At 47.9% G+C, this 25,018-nt stretch overlaps 1 protein-coding gene and 1 non-coding gene across 2 annotated transcripts in view; one reads left to right on the top strand and one right to left on the bottom strand.

The window, feature by feature from the left end:
• Nucleotides 1–558: 558 nt before the first annotated feature.
• Nucleotides 559–25,018, top strand: part of LOC144106178 (putative sodium-dependent multivitamin transporter) — a 107,542-nt gene continuing 83,082 nt past the window's right edge. Inside the window, exons 1-2 of the mRNA XM_077638916.1 lie at nucleotides 559–675; nucleotides 1,478–1,674. The gene's annotated coding sequence lies outside the window, so the exon portion shown is untranslated. The remainder of the gene's footprint in view (nucleotides 676–1,477; nucleotides 1,675–25,018) is intronic.
• Nucleotides 10,760–10,832, bottom strand: TRNAW-CCA (transfer RNA tryptophan (anticodon CCA)). The gene has a single exon. It is a non-coding gene; the product is annotated as a tRNA-Trp (tRNA).

Raw genomic sequence — 25,018 nt, 5'->3', positions numbered from 1 at the left:
TGGCAGGTTAAGGATACGCATCTAGATATTGGAATACCATGAGTAGCGGCAGCGAAGAAAGTTAAATCCGTCGGCTAGTGTGCCTAATTGGGCACGAAAAGTTGTCATAATTACAGTTTAAGCCTGTGTATGCTTATGGCCTCTTTATTTATTGATAACGCGCCAAAGCCTGGGGCTGTTTGGACCGAATGTCAGAGCTAAATTTTCCTTTGCACTTTCCTGCTCCTCGGCACTCCTGCCGCTAGAGACAACGCCCTTATCAATGTTATATGCAGCTTGTCAAAGGCGAGGTCATTCCAACTGAAGGTACTCTCATCGAATTTGACGAGTGGTGATCATACTGTATTTCCAAGCACCGAAAGAGTAGCTTCCACACTTCAGGGTTCTGTGCTTTAATGCGATCGATGTGAAATGTGTTGGACAGATGCGAGGTGCCCTACCGTCCATATTTTGAAGTTGTCCACAGCCTGCGCTCTCGCCTAGCGACATGGTAACAGCTGTGGCTAACGGCTGCAGCAGAACCAGCTGGTGAAAAACCGCACTTTCCAGGCAGTAAGCGAAAAAGCTGAAGCTCACTTCGCTTGGGGACTGAGTGCGTCAGCCGAAAGCACCGCCATATCTGTCAGCAGGAAAAATCTACTTGTATTATACGCAGGGAGGATAACATATATAAAGGTAAGAAACATTGGCTTACGTTTTGCCTAACCCGAATATTACAATCCGATGCCCCATGAGGTTGGTTGAAACTACAGATAAAATATGTGTACGGTTAAAATGAAAGAAAGCGCGCTGTTGACGTTTGCTCGAAATACCCGGAATTAGTATGTTCATAATAATTTTCGGAACAATGTACAAATAGCAGTGTTAGATTTAAGCGTCAAGAGGCATGCGAATGCATTCCATTCGGAAGCTGTTTCCGCCAAAACAGATTCTGATTGGCCTCGTTGCTATAAACAAACTGATCGTGAGCGTTTCTTCCGTGCAATTAAAGAAACGCATGAAGTCTTAGAAGAACACTATGCTTACGTTGCTGGCTTTTTATGGTAACAATGCTGGTCCCAAGAACTTTGGGAACTTGTTCTGTTTAAGTTCATTCTTTTGTTATCGCGATGGATAATGGCATTATTCGATGGGTAATAGCATTAGCGAGCACGAGCCGAACTAGCGGCACAAGAATTTTTCCCTGAGTTCTGCGGCGGCGAATGGGCGTCCAGACCCACACACGGTCACAAGGCTTGTTCTCCTTATGTGGTCGGCGTAGATTGCAGTGTCGGACGTCGATCAATTATTGTCCTTTAATGAGTATCCGAGCAAGTCGTCGGTCTTCTGCGTGCTGCAGGTAAGAGGCGGCTTAGATAATACCTCTTGTGACGACAGGCAGCATTGCGTCGAGCGTTGTCGCGACCTTCCTGTCATGACTCGGCGGCAGCGGCAGCACGAAAGGCCACCGCTTGAACGCTGCTCTGCTTTTTCGCAGTTTCGCCTCCACCGCGGTCTGGTTGCCCACGCTGAAGCTGACGAAGGAACCCGACTGCGCAACTGGGGCCGAACTACCCGTGGCGCGACAAGCGACCACCTTTCAAGATAAAAGACAGACTGCTCGGATCTCCCAGCACTCGGCGGCAGCGGCAGCACGAAAGACCATCGCTTGAACGCTGCTCTGCTTTTTCGTAGGTTGGTGTCGGTTCCTTGTGCTTGCTTTTATGAATATGTGCTGCTTGCTGCCACTGGCGCCGTCCTAGTATCCTGCTATCGTTCTTTTTATTGTGTTTTGCTTGTAACTGCTGTCTGTAACGCACGATGTCGACAGACTTAAGTTCCTCATGCAATAACAAGTTTACGCGCGGTGAACTTTCTGTCACATGTATTGTATGCAACCAATTATTTTACCATCTCGAAACCTGTGCTGGGGCTGACAGTAAAGCAGTACAAAGGCAAATCGGAGTCATCCAATCCGAAATGGGCCTGTCCCACATGCAAAAAAGACAATCAAGGTGAAACGCTGGTTGGTGACGAGATAGCCGACATTAAAGCCCTACTCGTTACTATAAATGGAAAATTAGACGAGCTGGTGCCGCTTAAACAAACTGTAGCTAGCATTGAAACAGCTGTAGAGCTAATGTCAGAAAAGTATGACAAAGTGCTCGAAAGGAACACAAAAGGATGTTCAAAAGTGATTGAAAAAAAATTTGGACAAAAAGGTAAAAAAAAAGGAGAAAATGAAACGTTGCGAAATGAAGTCAATAATCTTGAATGGAGGAGCAGAAAGCTGAACATTGAATTCCGTGGAATTCAGTCCACTTAACCTGAAAATCTGCTAAAGTAAACGCTGTGGCCGACACGATAGGAGTTTCAAGGCTTTCGAGCGCAGACGTCCATGCAATTCAGCGGCTACCTACAGAGCCCGATAAGATCCCAGGAATAGTAGTGACTCGAGAAAAGCAATAAACTTAGGAACGAAAAGAGCAACATCGCCATTATGGAAAATATGACTGGTCATAACCGACTTCTGCTGCGACTGACGAAGGACTTGGCAAAACGAAATGCATATCAGTATGTCTGGCGCAGGAATGGAAGGGTCCTCATGCGCAAAACAGATGGCCAGTCAGCAGTAGTACTGCGCAATATGCATGACCTTCCGTCATAGCTTGTTCCAATGTGTCTAACAAATGGCTTTAAAATGTGCTGTCGGAGTATGAAATGGCTAATGATAATTACCTTCTTCCAAAGGATGTAAACGCAGTTGCAATGAACCACCACCAAAATTCACTAAGATGCCTTCATTTAAACGTTCGCTCACTTTGCAACAAGGAGGCAGAAACGGATTGTCTTATCTCTAGTTTTTCGTTTTTGTTCGACACTGTCATGTTAACTGAAACTTGGTGTAAAGACGATCGAGATAACTTTAGGTTTTTATGTTATCAAACTTGCTTAAATCGAGAAATCGTCGTGGTGGTGGAGTAATGCTATTGATGAAGCCGAATATAAACTGTGAACTGCTTCATTCTTTTTGTGTGCTATATGATGATTTTGAAGTATTTCCAGAGCGGCTAAATAAGCATGTGTTTTCTGTTTGTTACCGGCCCCCAGATGGAAAAGTGTCAAACTTATTCTTATTTTACGGGCAGTTTTCGATTTTGTTTCTGCAAATAGTTACTCAGTCACGTCAGCCGGCGACTTTAATATAGATATGCTAGCAAAAATTGACGAACAAAGAAACATGAAAATGCTTATTGCATCAAACGGTTGCGATAATGCAATAATATTACCGACCCGAATTACGAAAGACAATAAAACACTGCTAGACCTTTTTGTGATAAATTTTGATAATACAGACATAATAGCGGGAGCTATATCATGCGGTCTTAGCGACCATCTTCTGACATTTGTTATGGTAAAGAAGCAGAATTTAGAAGGATGCAAAAGTCGACCACCTATTTTTTTTCAATCTATTACCATGTCGAATCTAGACAGCTTCCGGACTTAAGTACTGAAATCAGATTTTACATGGGTAATGGAGATAAGAAATGCCGATGAAGGGTACGAAAAGTTTATGAACCAGTTCCTGCAGATTTACAAGCGACATTCTCCAATAAAAACTTTTAAGCTATAGGTAAAAATATCCGCAAGCCTTGGATAACTCCAGAACTGTGCCGAAAATTCAACGATAAATATATGCTTTACCATCAGCTTATTAAAACAAAAGATCCGGACACCTTAAAAGAATTTAAGGCGTACCGAAATAAATTGAACAGGGATGTTAAAATAAGCCGATCTAGTTACATTTACTCTGAATTCCAGAGTTGACTAAAGAAAAGCGACCTCGTATGGAAAAAGTTGAACACTGTTTTAAACGCACGAAACTTTCACCTGGAATCGAGAAGTTGCAATAAATGACTGTGAAGTGTCTGGCTGCGCCTTTGCAGATTATTTTAATGAGTATTTACTTCATTATTCTGGTCATGGTATACTTGAAGATTTTTACAATTTTATGCCCGTTAGAAATAATTCATCTGCTTTTCTAAGCCCTGTAACAGAGGATCAAGTAACATCAATTTTTTCTTCTTTAAATAATAGTTCAAGTTGCGATGCTCAGCTTCCACAAAACTTAACTCAGCTTCCACAAAACGCATTAAAATAATTCTTGCTGGGGGATAATTATGAACCGTCGTCTTTTAACATCCCAGACATATCGCACCTTTATTGAGACCCTCTTTCTGGGTCCCTCTAAAGGTGTTCCTCAGGGCAGCAATTTTGGTCCGCTTCTTTTTAACATTTACATCAATGATCTCACTAAACTCTCTACTAAGCCTAAATATGTTTTGTATGCCGACGACGCTAGCATAATTCTATCTGCTCCAGATTGCCATATCTTACATATCCACGCGAATTCTCTCTACCAAGCTTAAAACGTAGTCAGATGTGGAACCATTTAAACACAAATGTTAATAAGACAAAAGCTGTAATATTTAGACCTAAACCGAGCCGGTTAAATTATCATGTAAGCTTAATTTATGGTGGCGCATCAATAGAAATCACAAATAAGATTAAAATTCTGAGTGTTACATTTTCTCAGAGCATGCTATGGGATAGACACATTGATGCGGTTTTAACTGAGTTAGCTCGAACAGTTGGGATTATTTTCCATTACAGATCATATCTCCTGTATCAGGTAAAGATCCTTCTTTTATAATTTCCTGTTTTACTCTCATATTAATTACGCTTTTCAGATCTGGGGCACAACCACGTATACAAATTTGCAAAAGATCTTCATTCTTCAAAAAAAGCTTATCAAAATACTTTTCAATCTCCCATACGACAGTTACTCGCAAGGTCTTTTCATCAAAGCAAACATAATGCCAGTATACAATTTTTACAATTATAAGCTAGTACTTGCATTCCAGCGCGAACTAAAATATCATCTCTAATCTCTGCATGGGTTGTCATTACTGGAAAAGAGCAGTGTGTGTTACCCTACCCGTCATATAGAAGAGTGAATTGTACTAACTCCTGGAATCAACTACGCAATGGAAAAATTATCCTTCACACTTCCAACCCTATTAAGCAACTATAAAAGATCTGGGACTGACCTGCTTAAAATATCTAAACACGACAGCTTCACTGCATACATTATTAAAAAACTGCACCTGTATTCCTATAATGTGTATATTTAATCCTGTGTTTATTGTACTGGTTTGTGCCCTCTGTATTTATTGTATTGATTGTTCTATTTTCTTTGTTTCTATTTTTCTTTTATTTATGAAATGATCCTGTTATTTTTGGCTCTTCTAAACTGCGAAGAGATATGTATAGTTGTGTGTGTCTTTCCCTGCTTTGCTCTGTAGAGGGGGGGCTGTAGGCCTTTGCCAAGCTGCCGTATAGAGCAGCTTTTACCCGCAGCTCCCTCCATCATTCCGATGAAAATAAAGAATATCATGATATTATATTGAAATGGGGTTGACCACGTTGTCTCTTGGGCGGCAGTGCCGTAGTCAAAGACCACGTAGGGAAGGACGGTTTTCCATGTCTTGTGTTCGGCGTCGACGTATATGGAAAGCATATCCTCGATTGTTTTGCTTAGTCTTGTAGCACCCTCTCTTGGGCGGCACCGACAACCCGGCTAGCGCGCGCCACCCTGCGAAGAGAATAAGACGGCACCTGGTCGTGGCTCGTGCAGCCACGGCTGGCAGTTCTGTTCTGGTGTCGGCTTGTAGCAGTGGTCTCGTTTCCTTCGCTCCTGAGGCGTTAAGCCTACAGTCTCTACATCAGGCCGTTGGTCTGAAAGTGGCGCGCAGTTCGCTGGTGGCTTATGTGGCTGTAGTTCAGGATGTCTTGGACAAGCTCGGCCGTAAATGTTGTTCCCCTATCCGTGATGAGAACTTTTGGAACGTTGTCATCGTAAAAGGATTTCCCCGACGCAACATTTTGTGACCCCCACAGCAGTTCGACTCGGCAGGGCTTTTGTATCGGCGTAGAGGGTAATGTGGCCATGGTGGTCCACATGCTGGTCGGTGTTGTCGTTGGGAAGGGGCTGAGAAGATCCATTCCTTCCTATTGAAAGCGCTTACTCGGTGATGGCAGCGCTTCTGTGGTAGGTGAACCACATTATTGGACGTCCCAGTAGTCTCGGCTGCTGAGACGGTGGAGTAGGCTGTCGACGTTGCTGGCCGGGTCGGTTGCCGAAATAGTTCTCTGTTGCATGAGCGAGAGCTTCTGGTTTGCGCGAGGCACGTCGCGCCAACTTCATCAGCGCCGCTGGCGATGCCAGCGCCGCTACAGATGCTCCCCCCCCCCCCCCCCCCTAGCGCGGTGCGCGTTAAAAGAAAAAAAACGGTATGTACAAGTTTGTACAGTTGAATCAAGTCCAGGACACGGTTAGGTTCATGAAGGCCGCAGGGTGGGTGAAACAAACTCAGGTGGTCGAGCCGGGCTGCTGCGCAAAGGGCGAGTGGAGCCAAAGGATGAGGATGATGACGTAAGGAACAGGCGGGAGAAGTCGCGGAAAAGGAGGCGAGTAAGGCGCGCCGCAGTCGGAAGGTATAATGGTGGGGCGGCCAGTTTGGTTGAAGCAGGCCGGAAAATGTCATTGCAGAATATGCACCCGCGGACGGAGTTACGGGCGATATGGGCTTTGCGCCGGCCCAGCGGGTGCAGACGAAGGGATGGCGTGCGGAAACCGCAGCAGTAGAAGAAGAGGGGATGCCTCAGCCGCTGGCGACGCTGAAACGACGGTACACGATACTGGGCTGCAGGTCTGATGCGTGGGCTTCGTGCTGCCGCGTAGGGAAGTGGTCGAAGTGGTCGACGGGGAGGGGCGGCTTGATGCAAAACCGAGCTCACTGTGGCAGTGGGACGGGTGGCTGGGGGCACAAGAAGCAAGTCCGGGGCGTAGTTGTCGGAATGGCAAGCATACGGTAGGGCTGTCTCGCTTATCGCGGTGGCACAGGCACTGGTGAAGGCGCCAGGTAGACAGTGATGTGTGGCAGGCGTTGCGGGTGGCGCGTGAGGTGCGACAAGGCTCTCGGGTGGCGTGCATGCGGGCCTCGCGACCGGAATGACAGTTGTGCTCACTGTGGTCGGGTTTGAGAGAGCAGGCGAACGTGGGACTAGAAGAGAGTCCAGGCTCGGGTGGAGAGAGGGTGCTGGTGGTGATGACCCAAGGGTAGGCGCCACAGCTGGGAAGCAGGGCTGGGCAGGAGGCGCCGTGGAATGGGAGATCACAGGTGGACGGCGCTCCATAGGGGCCGGTGAAGCAAACTTGAGGGAGACCGGGGTGTAGCTTGAGGCAGCGGGTTGAGAAGGTTGGCAAGAGACTGGCGCGTCCTCGCGTGGCACTTGCCGAACCGTGAGTGGGGGCAAATACGACGGCGACGATAGTGAAGAGACCGGTGTGGGGAGGGATGCCGACGTAGGAGCGGGCGGAGAGAAAACAGAAACAGCTCAGGTAGGGAATGCGGCCAGGGGTGGTGGTTGGAGTGGCGCCGCAATTTCTGAGTCCGGAACAGGAGCGCAGAGAGTCGGTGGGAGCTGCAAGCCAAAATACGCCGTCAGGCCCTTCTTGAAGTCGGCGTATATCTCGGGGCCAGGAGGCGGCAACCGCAGCTGTGCCAGGAGACCGGGTGGGAGTTTGCGGCTGGCGTGCTGATAGCGCAGCAGCTGGCTGGACAATTTGTGGACATGAAAGTGCGAGTCCAGCAGCGCCAGCCATAAAACGGGGTCCCTGGCATAAAACGCGGGCAGGCCGGGCAGCCGAGGAAGGAAGGGGCGCTGATACGGCTGAAGGAGCTCACCAGATGTGATGGGAGGTGCGTACATGGCGATGAAAAGCTGCCGTAAGCCTGGTGCGAACAGGGGGCGTGCAGCGGCAAAGCCAAGTGGCGGGACAGGACGGGCAGGAGCGCAGAGCCGGTGGGAGCGGCGTTGCGTGCGTCGAAACTGTTGTCCGGTGTCACCAGATGTGGAGGGTGAACCACATTTATTGGACGTCCCTGTAGCCGCGGCTGCTGAGACGGTGGAGTAGGCTGTCGACGTTGCTGGCCGGGTCGGTCGCCGAAATAGTTCTCTGTTGCACGAGCGAGAGCTTCTGGTTTGCGCGAGGCAGGTCGCGCCAACTTCTTCATCAGCGCCGCTGGCGATGCCAGCGTCGCTACACTTCTATAGTCCAGCTGGCCTCATCGGTGGACACTAATGGAAATTTAAGGGAAGAAACAGCGCAATGAAACACGGACACACGAAGAACGGACACACACGAGCGCTCGTGTGTGTCCGTTCTTCGTGTGTCCGTGTTTCATTGCGCTGTTTCTTCCCTTAAATGCATTACCAACTAGCCCGGAACCTTGCACTAATGGAAAGTCTAGACGCTACGTGCAATATCCGGCTGCCATAGAAAACCCATGGGGAACGCTTTTGAAGATTGCAAAAATGTTAGTAGCAACAATCCTGTCAACGAGAGATCTGTGGATATATTGATTGTTATAGTGAAGTCTTACAAAATATGAAATAATTGCGCTCATATAAACTCCTTATCGTTCAAGAATGCTTTTGTCCAGAATTGTTGGGTATGTGAGTCCCGCTTTCGGTGAATCATGCGTGTGAGCCCTAGATGCTCTGCTCTCGGATCGTCACGTGAAGCCGCAGAATTTCTTCTCGAATGCCTGTAGAGGACAACAAGAAGGTTTGCGTTCTTGTTACGTGAGAAGCTCTTTTTCTTGAGGACGTCGCTCTGCAAGGAGAAAGACGCCAGCTTTCGCTTGAGCACTTCGGGGGGGATGGTCTAGCCTTCGAGGGAGGCGCTCGACAAGACGTTGTAGCTGAGGGTCCATTCTTTGGCGTAGTGCGAAACTGCTAGAGCAAAACGACCCCAGGAAGGCGTCGTCGTCATCGCCTTTCGGTGGTGTGTCGACGGCGGCTTTGATGGGCAGTCTGGGTCGGAGCGCTTGCGTCCAGGCTTGTAGACCGCAGTCGAACTCTTGTCGACGATTGCTAGCTCCATAGAGCGAGGCGGCCGGACGGTTCCATCAGGTCTGCCAGTGAGCACACGCATCATGGCCGCTCACAATCTTGAAAGGTCTGCCGTACAAGCAGGAGCAGAATTCTGACGTGACCCATACTACCGCAAACCACTCTTCTGCAGTTGTATTGTTGATCTCTGTCTTCATCAAAAAGTGGCTGGAATAAGCCTAACTCTCGCGGCCTTCTGCACGAGAGCGGCGCCTATGCCCATACAGCTTGCGCCTTTATGAATATTGGTTTGGTGTTTTCGTCGAAGTCTCCAAGCAGAGACGGCGAATGTAGCCAACCGTGAAGCTCCTTGAATGCTTCAAGTGTCAGATTTTTCCACTTGAATGGCATGTCGTTGTGAGCTGCGTCAAGAATTCGGTGATGCGCATGTAGCTCTCGACAAACAGTCGGTAATACGCGCACAGTTCCAGAAATCTGCACACGGCTTTCTTGTCGTCCGGATACGGGAACTGTGATAGCAGCTGTTTATTGGGCTTAACTGCGGCTTCAGAGAAGTGAACAACCCAGCGGCGGCGACCGCAACAAACGTGCCTGGCGGTCGTCGCCGCTGGGTTGTTCACTTCTATAAACCCGTGTCTGGCGGTCGTCGAAGAAAACGATCACTGCTGATCTTCCCTTCTGTAAGTTTCCATATGACCAGTCCCATAATTTCATGTTTCCATGTGCATTATACGAAGTCAGTATGGAGAATATGTAGACTGTATAGACTATATAGAAAGCGCGTATGGAATTTTGCGGACTTCACACGACGTACTGCATACTATTTGGATATCGGGTAGAAACTATATAGAAAGTCTAAGGGGCTCCATACAAAAATCTTATGTATATATTATTCCACATCATGTGGACTCTATACTACAGTAATTCCACACGAGTGGCTCATATGTTTAGTAATAAAAAGCAGCAAGAGTAGACAAGGACGAACACAAGACAACAGAACTGGCGGTGATCTTATTATTATACATTCTGACCAACAAGCCCAAAACAAGACTCCAGTTGGCTCATATGGAACGTTTAAGTAGGGTTGGCCGCGCTCAATTCAAAGCTGATTAAGAACTTTAGAGATAAGACGCAGTGAGTGGCTGCGACAATCTTGAGCAACGTAAAACCGGTTATACGTGGCTAGAAACATTCAAGGCAAATCTGTTATATCTCTAGCCCCAAACAAAGGGGAAAAATCCGCCTGCCGGCGGCCCTGAAAATAGACAAAGGAAAAGTACAAAGCTCCGCGGCAATACATATAAGCAGACTAACACTTCTGAACGCTGGGTTACAAATAACACTTTTTGGGCCAGTGCAGGCAACATGCGGAAATCGCGGGATCGGCTCCTGCGACCTTGTTTGGCTTATGTCTTCTATTTTCTGCGAAATAATTTTTTATATAATATATCGCCTAAGTTAACTGTTATCGGTACCATCATAGAACGCATTAGCTTCTCTCCCGTTCTCTCTCTCTCTCTCTCTCTCTCTCTCTCTCTCTCTCTCTCTCTATATATATATATATATATATATATATATATATATATATATATATATATGTGTGTGTGTGTGTGTGTGTGTGTGTGTGTGTGTGTGCGTGTGAGAGAGAGAGAGAGAAGCCAACAGTCACCGAAACCAATGTGCATAGGGGAATGTTTCTATGTTTTTGAATTTGTAGTGCCAATCAATTGGAGTAAAATACTTCGATTAATCTGTCGCTTAAAGAAAATTACTTAAAAAGCAGCAGAAAAAACAACCATGCCGCCAGTGGGATCCGAACCCACGACGTCCGAATATGGCGTCCGGTGCTCTACCAACTGAGCTACGGCGACGGCTGTCCAGTCTGCTGCTTTCGTCGGTATTTATGCTTTGCGTGTAAGCGAACCTTGAGAGTGTTCAGCAGCGCCACCCTCGTACACAGCGGAGGACGTAGCACGCCCTGTAATACCGCGAATGTGACGTGGAACGTCATCTAACGGCGAGGGCGGAAACTGTGGTAGAACCCTCTTATGCTACCTATGGCATCATAAGAGGGATTTTGTTAATATTGACAGGGGCTTGTCATGGAGCCCACACATATCATACGTGAAAAAAACGGTTGACAGGCATCTGCCACCTGTTCAAGTTTTTCGCTGGCAAGACCTGGGGAATGTCGCCTAGTGCCATGTTACATCTGTACAGGGTGATTTTTCTAGGATTTCTGCGATACAGCTTGCCAGAAATAAACAACACAAACAAAACGAATCTATGCACAATACAAAGTCTTCAGGGTCAAGTGCTCCGGATCTGTCTAGGCCTGCCTCAGAGTGCTTCAACAGTGGCTACGATAGCAATCGCTAGAGACCACCTTGTCAAGACCCACATTGAAATTGAAGTACTCAGGACCCATATAAAGCATCTAGCCAGGAATCCTCGTCACCATTTAGCCTCTCTACCAGCGGACAGGCCACACACATCTTTCAGCCAAACGATAACTGCATATGATGAATCATTGCCAGCTTGTTTCACTCCGGCTGCGAGACCTTCAATCCCTCCATGGTGCCTCGCTCAGCCAAAAATCAACCTCGCAATACCTGGTATCTCGAAAAAAGCTGATCTGTCGTCACCAGCCCTTAGACAGCTCACGCTACTACATTTGTACGAGAACTACCGTGACTCAACGCATATTTAAACTGATGGATCTGCCCTTCCAAGCAGCTCCGCGGCGGCAATCATCATTCCAGCGAAAGCTACAACAATCAAATTTAAGACGACCCACGCGACAACATCGACGGCAGCAGAGCTCGCAGCGCTCTTAACAGCCCTTCATCACATTGGTGATGAACCGCCACACAAATGGACAATATTCTGCGATTCGAAGGCGGCACTGCAGTCTCTACTGTCACCTCTACGACGCGGACCGCACGAACAACTAATCTTCCATATTACAGAGACGTTACACCATATAAGTGATGCCGGCCATGAAATAACGTTCCAGTGGCTTCCAAGTCACTGTGGGATTATCGGCAATGAACGGGCGGATCACGTTGCCCGCTCAGCCCATACTGAGGAGCGCCACGTCCCAATTCCTCTTTCTAGAACTGACGCGGCATGGAAGCTCCGCCTACTTGCTCGGCAGTGCACTGAGTCGCAATGGAATGAGCCACATTTAAGAAATACGCGACTGTACTCACTTGATCCAACATTAAGTCTTCGAGCGCCATCACAGCTTCGCCGTAGAGACGCCACGCTTTTATATCGACTTTGGTTGGGTGTTGCCTTTACTAAAGCCTATGCCTTCCGCATAGGGATGACCGACACCCCAACCTGTGACCACTGCGGCCATGAAGAATCAATTGGCCATATATTGTGCTCCTGCCCGCAGTACAGTCCACAGAGGGCATGCCTTAGCCACGAACTTGACCAACTGGACGACCAACCGCTATCCGAAAAAAGAATTCTACAACATCGAAAGGACCTACCGTCGCAGAAGAAGGCCGTGCAAGCGCTTTTGCGCTTCTTACAATCTACCGGCCTGTGTGAAAGACGTTAACTGGAACGCCTTGTGTGTGTGTGTCTCCATGTGTGCACGTTCCTTTTTTTGCGTTTTCCTCTCTGTCATCTTTCTAAACCCTATCCCCCATCCCCAGTGTAGGGTAGCAAACCGGAGACTCACATCTGGTTAACCTCCCTGCGTTTCCTTTTCATTCTCTCTCTCTCTTGTTAATATTCGGTAGGTTGTCTATGAACGTCAGTACTAGATAAGAGCGATGCGGTGTTGGCAGGGATTCCGCAGGGATGCGATTATTATTAGTAACTTCTGCCCTTTTAATGGCCTAGCTGTTGACAGAGGACAGGTAGCGCTGTTTCTTTAGAACTTCGCGTGTGTAATTAGCATTTTTTTGAAAATCTTACGATCGGAAGAAAAAAACGCTTAAAAACAATTCAATATCACGTATAGAACAAAGTGAGCGGCTGTCTAAAATTTTTCCGATGGCTCACAGGTAACATACAGAGGGCCAAAAAATTTACAAAACCACCTTGTGGACTCAACGGTCAATAAACCCAGGCCAGTGGGTTGCACACCGTGCGATAGGAACCTATGCCAAGTTTGCAAACCCATGAAAACCACACACTGTCTAACAGTACCCATTCAGATTTCATTCAGATTTCAAACATGTTATCCGAGAAGACTTAAATTGCGATTCCAGTAATGTTCTTCACATGCTCGAGTGTGGCAAATGTAAAATGCAATATATACGCCAAACAGACAATTTCTTTCGAGTGAGATTTAATAACCTTCGCTCACATGCTCCATCTATACCTAGCCTCCCTCTTTCGAGACACCTCCGCGAGAAATGCCATGAGTTTGATAAACTTAAAGTAGCAATACTACAGAGTGTTATTGAAAACACTCGGGAGTGCGAACAACGAGAATCATACTTTATTTTCAAGTGCAAAAGGGCATCAACGAAAACCACGACACCCTATCATCTCTTTCGAAGGCAGGGACCAACGAAACTTATTCCAATCCTAATTGAGAAAGCACCACCACTGACTGCGTCGTCTGAGCTCATGCCCCTTTTGCATGTCTGTTTCGGCTAGTTATTTCCATCTGGCGTTGAACTCATTCTATGGTCCTGCGAAGGCCACTTGCCCTTCTCTTTAATTTTTTTATTAAATTTTTGCTTACCATTTCACATTTACGGCTACTCTATGGGCTGAGGTCGCTCAGACTGACAACATTCCTTTGGCTGTGGTGGTGGTGGTTGGTAATATGGGTTATTCAGAGGAGGGGGGAGATACTGGCCCCGGCGTATGTTGGCCAATTTGTGGCATCACTCTTGGGGACCAGGGGACGGGAAAGGGGATGGGGGGGAAATGGGGGTATGGTGGAGGCACTGTTCGCGTCGACACCGTCACCGTCGTCACTGCACTGCACATAATCCGGGGGCGTGGCGGTGGCTGGTCCCCTAGCTACCGCCACTGTAAAGGGCTTCTGTAAAGGGCTTCACCTTACAGTGGAAAGCAGCGGGGCTGATTTATCCAAGGCATTGGGGTTTAAGGACAGTGAAGGAAAGGTAGATTTTAAACCTTGTCTGCTATATATATATATATATATATATATATATATATATATATATACATACATACATACATACATACATACATACATACATACATACATACATACATACATTTATACATACATACAGGGTGCCCCAGCTAACTTGGACCAAGATATTTAAAAAGAAAGTGTTCTTCGGAACTGAAATCGCGTGGATGCTGTTAGGGTTTACCTAAAGTTTCAGTACAATTTTTTTGCTCGTTTTACATGAATAATTATTAGAGAAAAAATTAATTTTTTAAAAATATAGCTTGAAACTTTCAGGCGTCAATAGGAAAGTTGTGGAGCTCCATAAATAATGTCCAATCCAGGCCATTCCAGCGAGATAGCCGTTTTTATCCGGGAAAAACGAAAGCCCGCGGAGTTAAAAAAAATACCACGTGACAGCGCGCTCCGTGCGTCAGAATGCGGCGCGATTTCAGCGCTAGCGCTCAACCGTGATTTGTAGAAAACATCGCCAGCGCCGCGCCTTCTCTTCGCTTACGAGAAAGGGCTTCTATCTTTGCTCGGCTGTGGCGTTACCGGCGGCGGCTGGCGACGCCTTCTACAATCTGCTAGCGTGAGAGCGCAGATATCGCCGCAGAAACGGGAATCGGCTTTGTTTCAACTGCCGCCCGGACCCACTGGCGCTTATCTTGGAACCAACTACATCGCACAGCTCTGTCGTGTGGAGCACGAAAGGCGCGAAGCGAGCGATGTTTTTTACAAAGCACGAATGAGAGCGCTGTAATCGCGGTGCTTTCGGGCGCGCGGAGCGCGCTGTCACGTGGTATTTTTTAAACTCCGCGGATTTTCGTTTTTCCCTAATTAAAACGGGCACACTAAGTATATCTCGTTGGAAGTGCCTGGGTCGGACAATACTTGTGCAGCTCCAAGAATTTCCTATGGATGCCTGAACGTTTTAAGCTATATTTAAAAAGTTAATTAATTTATCTAGACAAATTATTGAAGCAGGACGATAAAAAATGGTACTGTAACTTCAGATAAGTCTTAACAACATCCACATGATTTAATTTGTGAAGAACGCTTAGGTTTTTTCAAAATCTTGGTCCAAGTTAGCTGGAACACCCTGTATAAATATGCTTGCGTGAGAGCGTGCCGTGAGAGGGAGGAAACGGTAGAGGCGCATTCTTGCATGCTAGCCTGTGATAGCATCGACCAGTGAGGTGTACTGTGCATACAGTTCAACTGCGCATCGACGAGGGCCGATTTGTTGACTTCCAGAGTAATCACATGTACGTCACGACGCTTGAATTTGACTGAAACCTCCCCAAGAAAAAAGCCAGCTTTGCGCGCCGGTTGGCATTCATGTTGTTGACATAAACAAGTATAGCGTCTGTACTCAATGTGCGCGTTATTAATGCGTCAGCATTAAAACGATTATGCGAACAAAGAAAAAAAACCGGCGTCCGATGTATGTCCAACAGAGCGTGGAGCAGAAAAGAATTTAATGCAGTTATGGGAGTCAGCTGGATTCAAACTTCTGGTGGTGCGAACGGATCGGCTTCGTTTGCCGGTGCTTAGACCACTCGACCGTCGCCGCAGCCTTTTGCTACGCCTTCTAAACGCCTCTCGCTCTGTGATTTAGAAATCGCCCACACCCACTTGCATGCGTGCGCGATACAGTCGAAACGAAAGATCACGCGGCCACTTGCACGGCCCAAGTTACAACGTATGTCCGGTTTGAATTGCCTACGCTTGGCACAGGACGAGACGCTTCATCCGACTTGACATCTCACTTCAACAAATTGAACCATTTCCGAAATGATTTGACAAAAACTGAACGCAGAAATGACAAGCAGCCTTCTCCTTGTGCGGTAAACTGCCAGTTATTGAACAGCTTTTCCTTCTGGCCGAACGATCTTGATATGATTCAGGTGTTTTTGTAGCAGACACTTATGGAATATAAAACAGAATATTCGTTTTTTTGCAATAATCTTCAGCCAGTCATGCCGCTTCACCCAACTGGAGTTCGCAGTCGCAAATGCACGCGAGCAGCTGCGCAGTGGCAGCTGTGCAGAAACCCCGTCATGAAGAAAACAGAAGAAAAAAAACGCCACGTGCATGTATTTTCCACTGCCTCTCTGTGCAGGCGCATATACGTCAACGTACAGCCTTTGTAAAAGGTTTAGAGCCCAGGGGCACTGCTTCTGAGCCGCACCGTGTGGCTCGTAATGCATCCTCAGCGTTCCACCTGTGCCACACGGGCAAATTTAATGCCAATAAGCGCTTACTGCCTTAACTTTTAATGGCATTCAAGTAGTGCCATACGCGTAAAGTTAATGCCAATAAGTGATTACTGCCTTAAGTTTTAATGACATTCAAACGATGCCATACGTGTAAATTTAATGACCTTAGCCTCACTGCCGTTCGCGACCTACTGAGTTGGCCACAGCTAGTTCGCCCGGACAATGCGTACTCTAGACCCCATTGCACATGCAGAAAAGCGTGCAACTTTGTTAGGAAGAACTTCCTAACCAGTAGCAAATGGTTAATTCATAACTTTCAGTCAGTTGAGGCATCTCTAATGCATTTCTGATGTGAAGAGCGCCATTTTTACCAGCACTTCTGACAGATACTCTCGACTGGTGTGCTGACATGCGAGATTATGGCACTTTTTCGGATTGTCAAGCAGGAACATCGTTATTTTCGGCGAAATAATTTTTGTATTGCATTTGAATAACATTCCCAAGATACTGTGCTCATTAGCACTGCTTATATTTAGGTAAAAATTTTCACCGCCTGGCAAGGATTATCATCATCGTGACTTTCGTATAACGACATTAAATGTGGACGTGTAGCACGAACTCAAAGTAATGGCACTAACAAACTTAAAGCCTTCACCATTTACTGCCATTTCTTTTGCGCGTGTGGCACGGGTATAAGAAGATATCGGGTCCCGCCCCTTTCAATGAGTAGGACTTACATGAAGGCTGCAGGAATCCCGCAGTAGGGATTAGAAGCAAAACTTCTGGGCTCTAAACTTTTGACAAAGTCTGCGCATGCCTTCTTGTACACTGCATTAAAAATTTTCCTGGTCAGTTTCATCTAGTATAGGCAACCCATTGAGAAACGCAGTTTTAGAAGCCAAAGATGTTGCGCATGTTATCGATACCATTCTTGTAATCCATGGCTCGTTAACTTACCGTGTGAAGTGACACGCTAAAGTGTATAAGATTGCAGCTATGAAGAGGCACAGAACGAAGATTAGCGGAACGTTTCGGCATCTCGCAGCACGACTCTGTCAACTGCCGTCTCAAACACCGTATGTGAAAAGAGCCACATTTTGGTGCGCGAGATTTAAGAAACTAACAAGGCGATTAGGGCATTCGGTAACGAGAAATTGAGTTCAGCTGTGAAGAGGTATTTTCCGACAGTGCAATATTAAATTTGCAGGGTCACAGTGCCGAGGGTAACTACGTTTTCGAAATTCTAAAAACCAAAATGGATATTACTTACGATAGGCTACACGCCTCTCAATAGTTAAAAAGCTTAACCGTAATAGTTAAAAACCTAAATATTCAGTATTAGCTAACCAACGTCCTAGTTAACATCTTAGCTGTATTCTGATGCACGGAACCAAAAATGCCTATTTTTAAAATTTGTGCAGCCTTAGGTGAAACACCTTGTATATGCACGCAAACGGTGTTTCACATACGACTGTTAGCGAGCTTTAAAAATACGCTTTTTAAGTTAAGGAGGGCTTTTACGCGGAATAATACTGCTAGCGGTGGTGTGAATGAGACTATAGTTAGGACATGTTAACTGGCAGGCTGGTTAAAGGGTCACAAAAAGGGGTGTTCGAGCTTTGCTTTAAAATGCTTGCACTATGTAGAGTACAGGCCACCGAGCGTCCGTGCCGCGTACGAGACCTCAAAAGCGAGCGGGAAATTTACAATATATTTATAAAAACTCCCGCTTTCGCACCTCGCGGCGACGCGTGGTGCCGGGCTTTCGCGCGAAAACCTGGCATACGACGTCACGTCGTGCAAATGACGTCAGCAGCCGGGCGTAATCATTGGTTCCCAGCGCCAAATCCTTTCAGCCGTCACGCGCTACCGAGGCTACGGCCACTCCGCACTCTCCGCAGCCGGCGGATGTAGGGGAGGGGCCGAGTGAGTGGGGCCGGCGGAGGAGTGCCGCCGTTTTGGCGTGCGAGAGGAGAGGGAAAGGCGCGAAGACGCGGAGGTTCAAATTTTGTCTGCATATAACTCAGCTTCCACAAAACGCATTAAAATAATTCTTGCTAGGGATAATTATGAACCGTCGTCTTTTAATAACCCAGACATATCGCACCTTTATTGGGACCCCCTTTCTGGGTCCCTTTAACAAATATTAAATAGTTAACATTTTTGCAATTACAATTAGGCTCCTGTTTTAATGACAGGTTTGTGACCCACCGTAAGTAATGCCAATATCTGTTTTAAGATTTTCGAAAATTCCATTCTCTTCGCCGCTGCAGCTCAAGGATTTTTGGGCAGCCCACTGCCGAAACCGTCACCGCGCGGCCGGAGAGAGCGGTAGCCACGCCTGAAGGCAAGCACTAGGCAGCCGAAGGCGTTTCTTCGCCGTCACGCAAGCGTCTCATCTACAGGCGTTGGCGCTCAGCGGCCACAGAACTCTGTTCGTGTTGATACCTACGGCCCTCTTACGCTGACCGCACTAACAGGGGCTGCAGTTATACCCACCCAGCAGACGATTCAATGCTACATTTTAGGTCACAAACCTACATAAACCGCTACACAGCTTGTGGCACTGCGTATAGCCACTCGCCGCGTCTGTTGAGAGCCGCCTTAAGTGTGGTGCATATTTTATGACCTTAAGTGTGCACTGATAATTCTTTAATGCCTTTTTCGGCAAATGTCCTACTAGTATTTGGCACTGCACATCTCTAAGCTGCATTCATCTCAACAAGAAAAACACCATGCTTTTGCGTTCCAGTGGATCCCGGTACACTAAGGGCCGCACGGAAATAAAAACGTTAACTCATAAGTAAAGAGCTCCATCAACAAAGGTCTTCGAACAGTTGTGTCATTTTGAAGACACTACGCCGCCTGCCTCTATTACGGTTTTATGCGACAGTGAGACATTGGATTAAACCCCGACTAAAAGACCGGATCCGACCACGACCGCTTCTATTCCGTGTGGCTTTCGGCGCAACCATGCAAGCCTCTTCCGTAGCCTGAAATTGAGCTTCGTATTATTGCGGAGGCACTTCAGTTTAATTGGGCTCGCGAACTCTTCAGGCTGCTCTTCTTGTGGCGCCACTCAGGCTATGGAACGCGAATTTCCGGCACGCCCTGTGTATGCGTGTGAATTAAAGGCTGGGCACGGTCCCTTCCCCGCCCGTTTTGAGATGAGACCGCTCTCGTAGGACCTTGTACACAGACGCTCCAGGCAACGCAGCGGGCCCTTGGTTTCTTGTGCAACACGGGCCTCGACTGACGATTGTGATTAGTAGGGTGGCTTCCTGGGCTTGTTGGTAGTACATAGCCTCAAAACGCTCTAGCGCAACCAAAGCGCTCGTGGTGTTCCTTCTGTTCTTTTTTTGTCCTCATCTCTGGTTGCGCTACAGTGTTTTGAAGGATTGTGATTAGACGCGCTCCTGATGTGGTGATATATTGTTACGACGAAGTGGCAGTGGAAGACGAAGTGGCCTCTCGCGTGAAAGGACGAACGAAGAAGAGGAAGTTAATGCAGCTCCCTGTTTGTGTTGGTGCTTCCTTCTAGGAACGTTTTATTCTAACCCCCAACACTTAATTGTAAATAAATGTAAATAATATTTCCCCGTAACATCCTTGGTGGAGGTGCGGCAAGAGGGAACTACGTAGCGGACGATACCTACCACAGCCGACAATGACGGACGCATCCCCCCAAAGATTCGGCAGCATCGGTGTCCTCCGTCGTCCTCACTCACCCTCGTGATCCTGGACCCTTCTCTGTTGACGATGACGCCGACGTCGAGACTTGGCTTCGCAGGTATGAACGGTGCAGCGCTAACAACCGCTGGGACCAAACTTTCATGCTTGCGAACATAGTTTTTTATCTTAAAGGCACGGCGTTCAAGTGGTATGATGCCCACGAAGAGACACTGACCAGTTGGGCTGACTGTAAGCAGAAGCTTATCGACCTTTTCGGCAAACCACTCGGAGTTCCGATCTACGTCGCCGCCTCTGCAAAGTACTGACGCCTGCTCCTACAGCCGTTGTTTGAGTTGCGGACGGCACAACATCCCCAGTCCTCGGCCTGTGTGCTGCTCATGTGACGATTTCTGATCGCCAAACCACCGTGCTCTTAACCGTTCTCAACCACCGCCCTCATGAAATCATATTCGGCCTTGATTTCCTTAGTGAGCACGCAGCCCTTATTGAGTGTGCTACAAGTGTTGTCGAGTTGGACCTACCGTTCCTCTTAGAACCACCTGCCCCAGTTATGCACCGTCTCTGAACTGCCGAGTTCACCCGCTTACCGCCTGCAGCCGCTACTTACGTATTGTTTAAATCTGTTCCACCTCTTCCCAGCGGCCAGCATGTCATCATTCCTGACCTTGATTTACCCGTCACAAAGACTGCTGCCCTTGCACACACAGTTGTCACAGTCTCGGCAAACAGCGCATGTCTACCTGTTCTCAACTTCAGTACGCACGTCCAGACGCTTCCTCAAGGCATGAGCTTCACCACGCTGTCCCCGACCGAAGAATACGTGATCTCCGCAGTTGCAAACTGTGTATCACCCTCTTCGGACGGTGATTTCGCAGCTTTTTCGAGACCTGGCCATTATGCCAATATGATCGCTTCCGATCTCTCCGCAGACCAAGCACAGGTGCTTACCCATTTACTGGCATCCTTTCAGGACATATTTGATTTCAATGACCCCCCTATAGCGCGTACGACTATTGTGCAGCATCGTATCAACACTGGTGACGCCGCTCCTCTGCACCGCCGGCCTTACAAGGTGTCCAGTTCCAAACGCCAAGTGATAGAAAAGGAAGTCGAAAAGATGCCCGCTAAGGACATCATCCAACCGCCCTCCAGTCCTTGGGCCTCTCCCGTCGTCCTTGCTAAAAAGAAAGACGGCAGTTGGCGTTTCTGCATTGATTACCGCCACCTGAACCGCATCACAAGAAGAGACGTGTACCCACTCCAAAAGATCGATGGCGCTCTCGACTGCCTCCACGGATCGCAATACTTTTCTTTCATCGATATTCGTTCCGGTTATTGGCAAATCGCCGTTGATGAGCAGGACGGCGAAAAAACAGCTTTTGTCATACCTGACGGTTTATACCAGCTCAAAGTCATGCCGTTCGGACTTTGTAGTGCACAGCTACCTTCGAAAGGATGATGAACGCGCTCCTTCGCGGATTTAAGTGGACTACGTGTATGTGCTACCTCGACGATGTTGTCTTCTCGCCCACCTTTGCTTCGCACCTTGAACGTCTCAGCAGTATCCTGACTGTATTTCGTACGGCTGGGCTACAGCTCAACTCTTCCAAATGCCGATGCGGCCGCCGGCAATTCACCATTCTTGGACATCTCGTCGACGTATTTGGCGTACGTCCTGAACCCGCTAAAAATTGAAGCGGTACAGCACTTTCCTCGTCCACAGTCCCAGAAGGACGTGCGCAGTTTTCTTAGGCTGTGTTACTACTTTCGCCGTTTTATTCAAGATTTTGCCCTTATCGCTCGTTCCCTCACTGACCTACTGAAGAGCGACACCGAGTTTACCTGGGGCCCTGATCAACAAAATGGGTTTTCCACTCTTGTCCGCCCGCTGGCGTCCTCACCGATTCTGGCACATTTTGATCCCGTGGCCCCTACTGAACTCCGCACAGACGCCTGCGGCTACGGGATCAGAGCAGTTCTCGCACAACGCTCCCGGGGTCCAGACTGCGTCGTTGCGTATGCTAGCCGCCTGCTTTCACCTGCCGAGTGAAATTACTCGATTACCGAACGGGAGTGCCTCGCCCTGGTTTGGGCTGTAGCTAAATTCCGGCCATGCTTGTTCGGGCGTGCTTTTTCTGTTGTCACGAACCACCATGCCCTTTGCTGGCTGTCCTCGCTCAAAGATCCTCCAGGCGTCTTGGCCGCTGGGCGCTACGCCTTCAGGAGTATTCGTACACTGTTGTGTGTAAGTCTGGACGTCTTCATCAAAACGCTGACTGCCTGTCTCGGCACCCTGTCGAGCCACCTGGTCTCAGTGACACTGACGATATCCTTTACCTGTTTGGCATTTCTTATCTACGCAACATCGCCGAGGAGCAGCGCAAGGACCCATATTTGCAAACCATCATCGAGGGCCTCAGCTCTGGAAGCTCGAAGCGCTCCCTGTAGCTCTTCGATACCAAAAATGGCATCCTCTATCGCCGCAACTTTCGTCCTGACGGGCCCTCCCTCCTCGTTGTCAATCCCCAGCAGCTGCGCTCTTCTGTAATTGCAGAACTGCATGACCTGCCTGCAGCTGGACACCTTTGTGTGGCAAGAACCTACGACCGGATACGGCACCGCTTCTTTTGGCCTGGCTTATACCGTACAGTCCAGCGTTCCGTCACCACTTGCGACCTCTGTCAACGCAGGAAGAAGCCTTCGGCACCACCTCCTGGTGTTCGGCACCCTATAGACGTGCCCGTGGAGCCGTTCCACCGTGTAGGGCTCGACCTCCTTGGACCATTCCCGACCTCGGAATCCGGAAATAGGTGGGTTGCAGTAGCCACCGACTATGCCACTCGGTGCGCTATCACCCGTGTATTGCTTACGAGCTGCGCGACCGATGTCGCTGACTTCCTTTTGCACAATCTTATACTGCAACATGGTGCCCCTCGTCAATTAATCATGGACCGCGGACGCTATTTCATGTATCGAGTTGTTGACGACATCCTGCGCTCATGTTCAACCAAGCACAAGATTGCCACAACATACCACCCACAGACGAACGGGCTAACCGAGCGTTTGAACCGGACATTAACAGGCATGTTGTCTATGTACGTCTCCCCCGACTACAAAGACTGGGATCTCGCCTTGCCCTATGTGACGTACGCTTACAATACCTCCCGGCATGGCACAACTGGTTACTCTCCGTTCTATCTCTTCTATGGGAGACACGCCGTCCTGCCTTTGTACACACTTGTCCCATCCACTGACCGTCTCGTCACCGCCTACGCCCTTGACGCCATTGTTCAAGCTGCAGACGCTCGCCAAATCGCCTGTAGTGAGCTCCAAGCGTCCCAGCAAGAACATAAGTCTCTGTACGACAATCGCCATCGCCACGTCACCTACGAACCGGGGTCGCTCGTTCTTCTGTGGTCTCCTTCCCACCGCGTCGGTCTCTGAGAAACTTTTGTCCCCTACTATGGCCCTTATCGTGTGGTGCGCCAGGTCACCGACGTCATTTATGAAGTTGCTCCTCATATGCCTGTATCCTCATCTTGTAGACCACCCACCGACATTGTTCACGTCTTGCGCCTCAAGCCCTACCACGTCGCTTCTCGACCACCGGCTTAGCGACGAGACGGCGCTCCTGCCGCCGGGAGTCATGATACGACGAATGGCAGTGGAAGACGAAGTGGCCTCCCGCGTGAAAGGACGAACGAAGAAGTTAACGCAGTTCCCTGTTCGTGTTGGTTCTCCCTGCTAGTAACTATTTATCCTAACCCCCAAAACTTGTAAATAAATGTAAATAGTATTTCCCCGCAACAATATTTCTGCTCTTTAATTTACATCAAAATCCACCACAACCCTGTTTCTAATCGCGCTCACCTTGCTAGGTGCAGAACAACAGGCCTGGTAATCATCTTACAGTTCCAACTCTCTCTCTTTTTCCAAGCCTTTTCGCTCCAAGTTGCGTGGTGATGTCCAATTTACACGTCAGAAAGGAAATAACTGTCACATGAAGTAGTTCATTCTGATTAGGTAGACATTGTTAAGAAACGCCAAAGCATGGAAGCCTCGAAACCTATAATCATCATTAGCGTGACTGCACCAGTGCGAAATAATCTCTTTCTCATTAACACAGTCCTGTGCCAGCTGCGGCCACCTTATCCCAGCAAACATCCTAATCTCATCCACCCACTTAGCTTTCTGGTGTCCTCTGTTACGTTTGCCTTACTTGGAATCCAGTTCGTTACCCTTAACGGCCATCGGTTATCTTGCCTTCGGATTGCATGCCCTGTATGTCCATATTTCTTCTTGATTTCGACTAGGATGTTATGCACCAGTGTTCGTCCCTTGGCCTACTTTGCTCTGTTCCCTGTAATATTTTTTTTGCATGCCTCGCTGCTGTCCTCAATTTTAGTGGAACCCTTTTCGTTAGCCCCCACGTCTTTGTTGAATATTTAAGGACTGGTACGATAGAGCTGTCATATACTTTTTTCTTGGGGAATGCTAGTAAACTGGCATTCATTATCTGAGAGTGCCTGCAAAATGTATCCCATCCCGCTCTGATTCTTTAAGCTATTCCACTCTCGCAGTCCGGATCTGCATCGCTACCCACCTTAAGTAGATGTATTTATTCCCTTAACACTTTCGACGCTTCGCTGCCAATGGTAAACAGCGGTTCCCGTCCTAGACTGTGCAGCATTACTTTAGTTCCCTGCACATTAATTTTTAGGCCCACTGCTCTTCTTAGCCTTTTTAGGTCATTGAGCATGCTTGGCAATTCGTACGCAGAGGTATTTAGCAAGTCGATGGCATGAGCAAATCATAGATTACTAAGGCGTTCCCCGTTAATTTTATCCTCAACTTTTCCCAAATGACAGCTGACGTGTCGACTGAGTCATATGTGTTCTCGTAATAAATGGACGCTATATATAGCAGTCGATTATGTTGTCCGCATTCCTCTATTGCCCGATTTATAGTGCGAACATGACCTACTGTCGTGTGCATTTCGGAAAGCCAGCCTGGCATTTTGGTTGGGTGA

Source organism: Amblyomma americanum, chromosome 10, assembly GCF_052857255.1.
Source record: "Amblyomma americanum isolate KBUSLIRL-KWMA chromosome 10, ASM5285725v1, whole genome shotgun sequence".
In the NCBI taxonomy this organism is placed as follows: Eukaryota; Metazoa; Arthropoda; class Arachnida; order Ixodida; family Ixodidae; genus Amblyomma; species Amblyomma americanum.
Note: the sequence above shows the minus strand (reverse complement) of the source record. Positions and strands in the feature narration are given on the sequence as shown.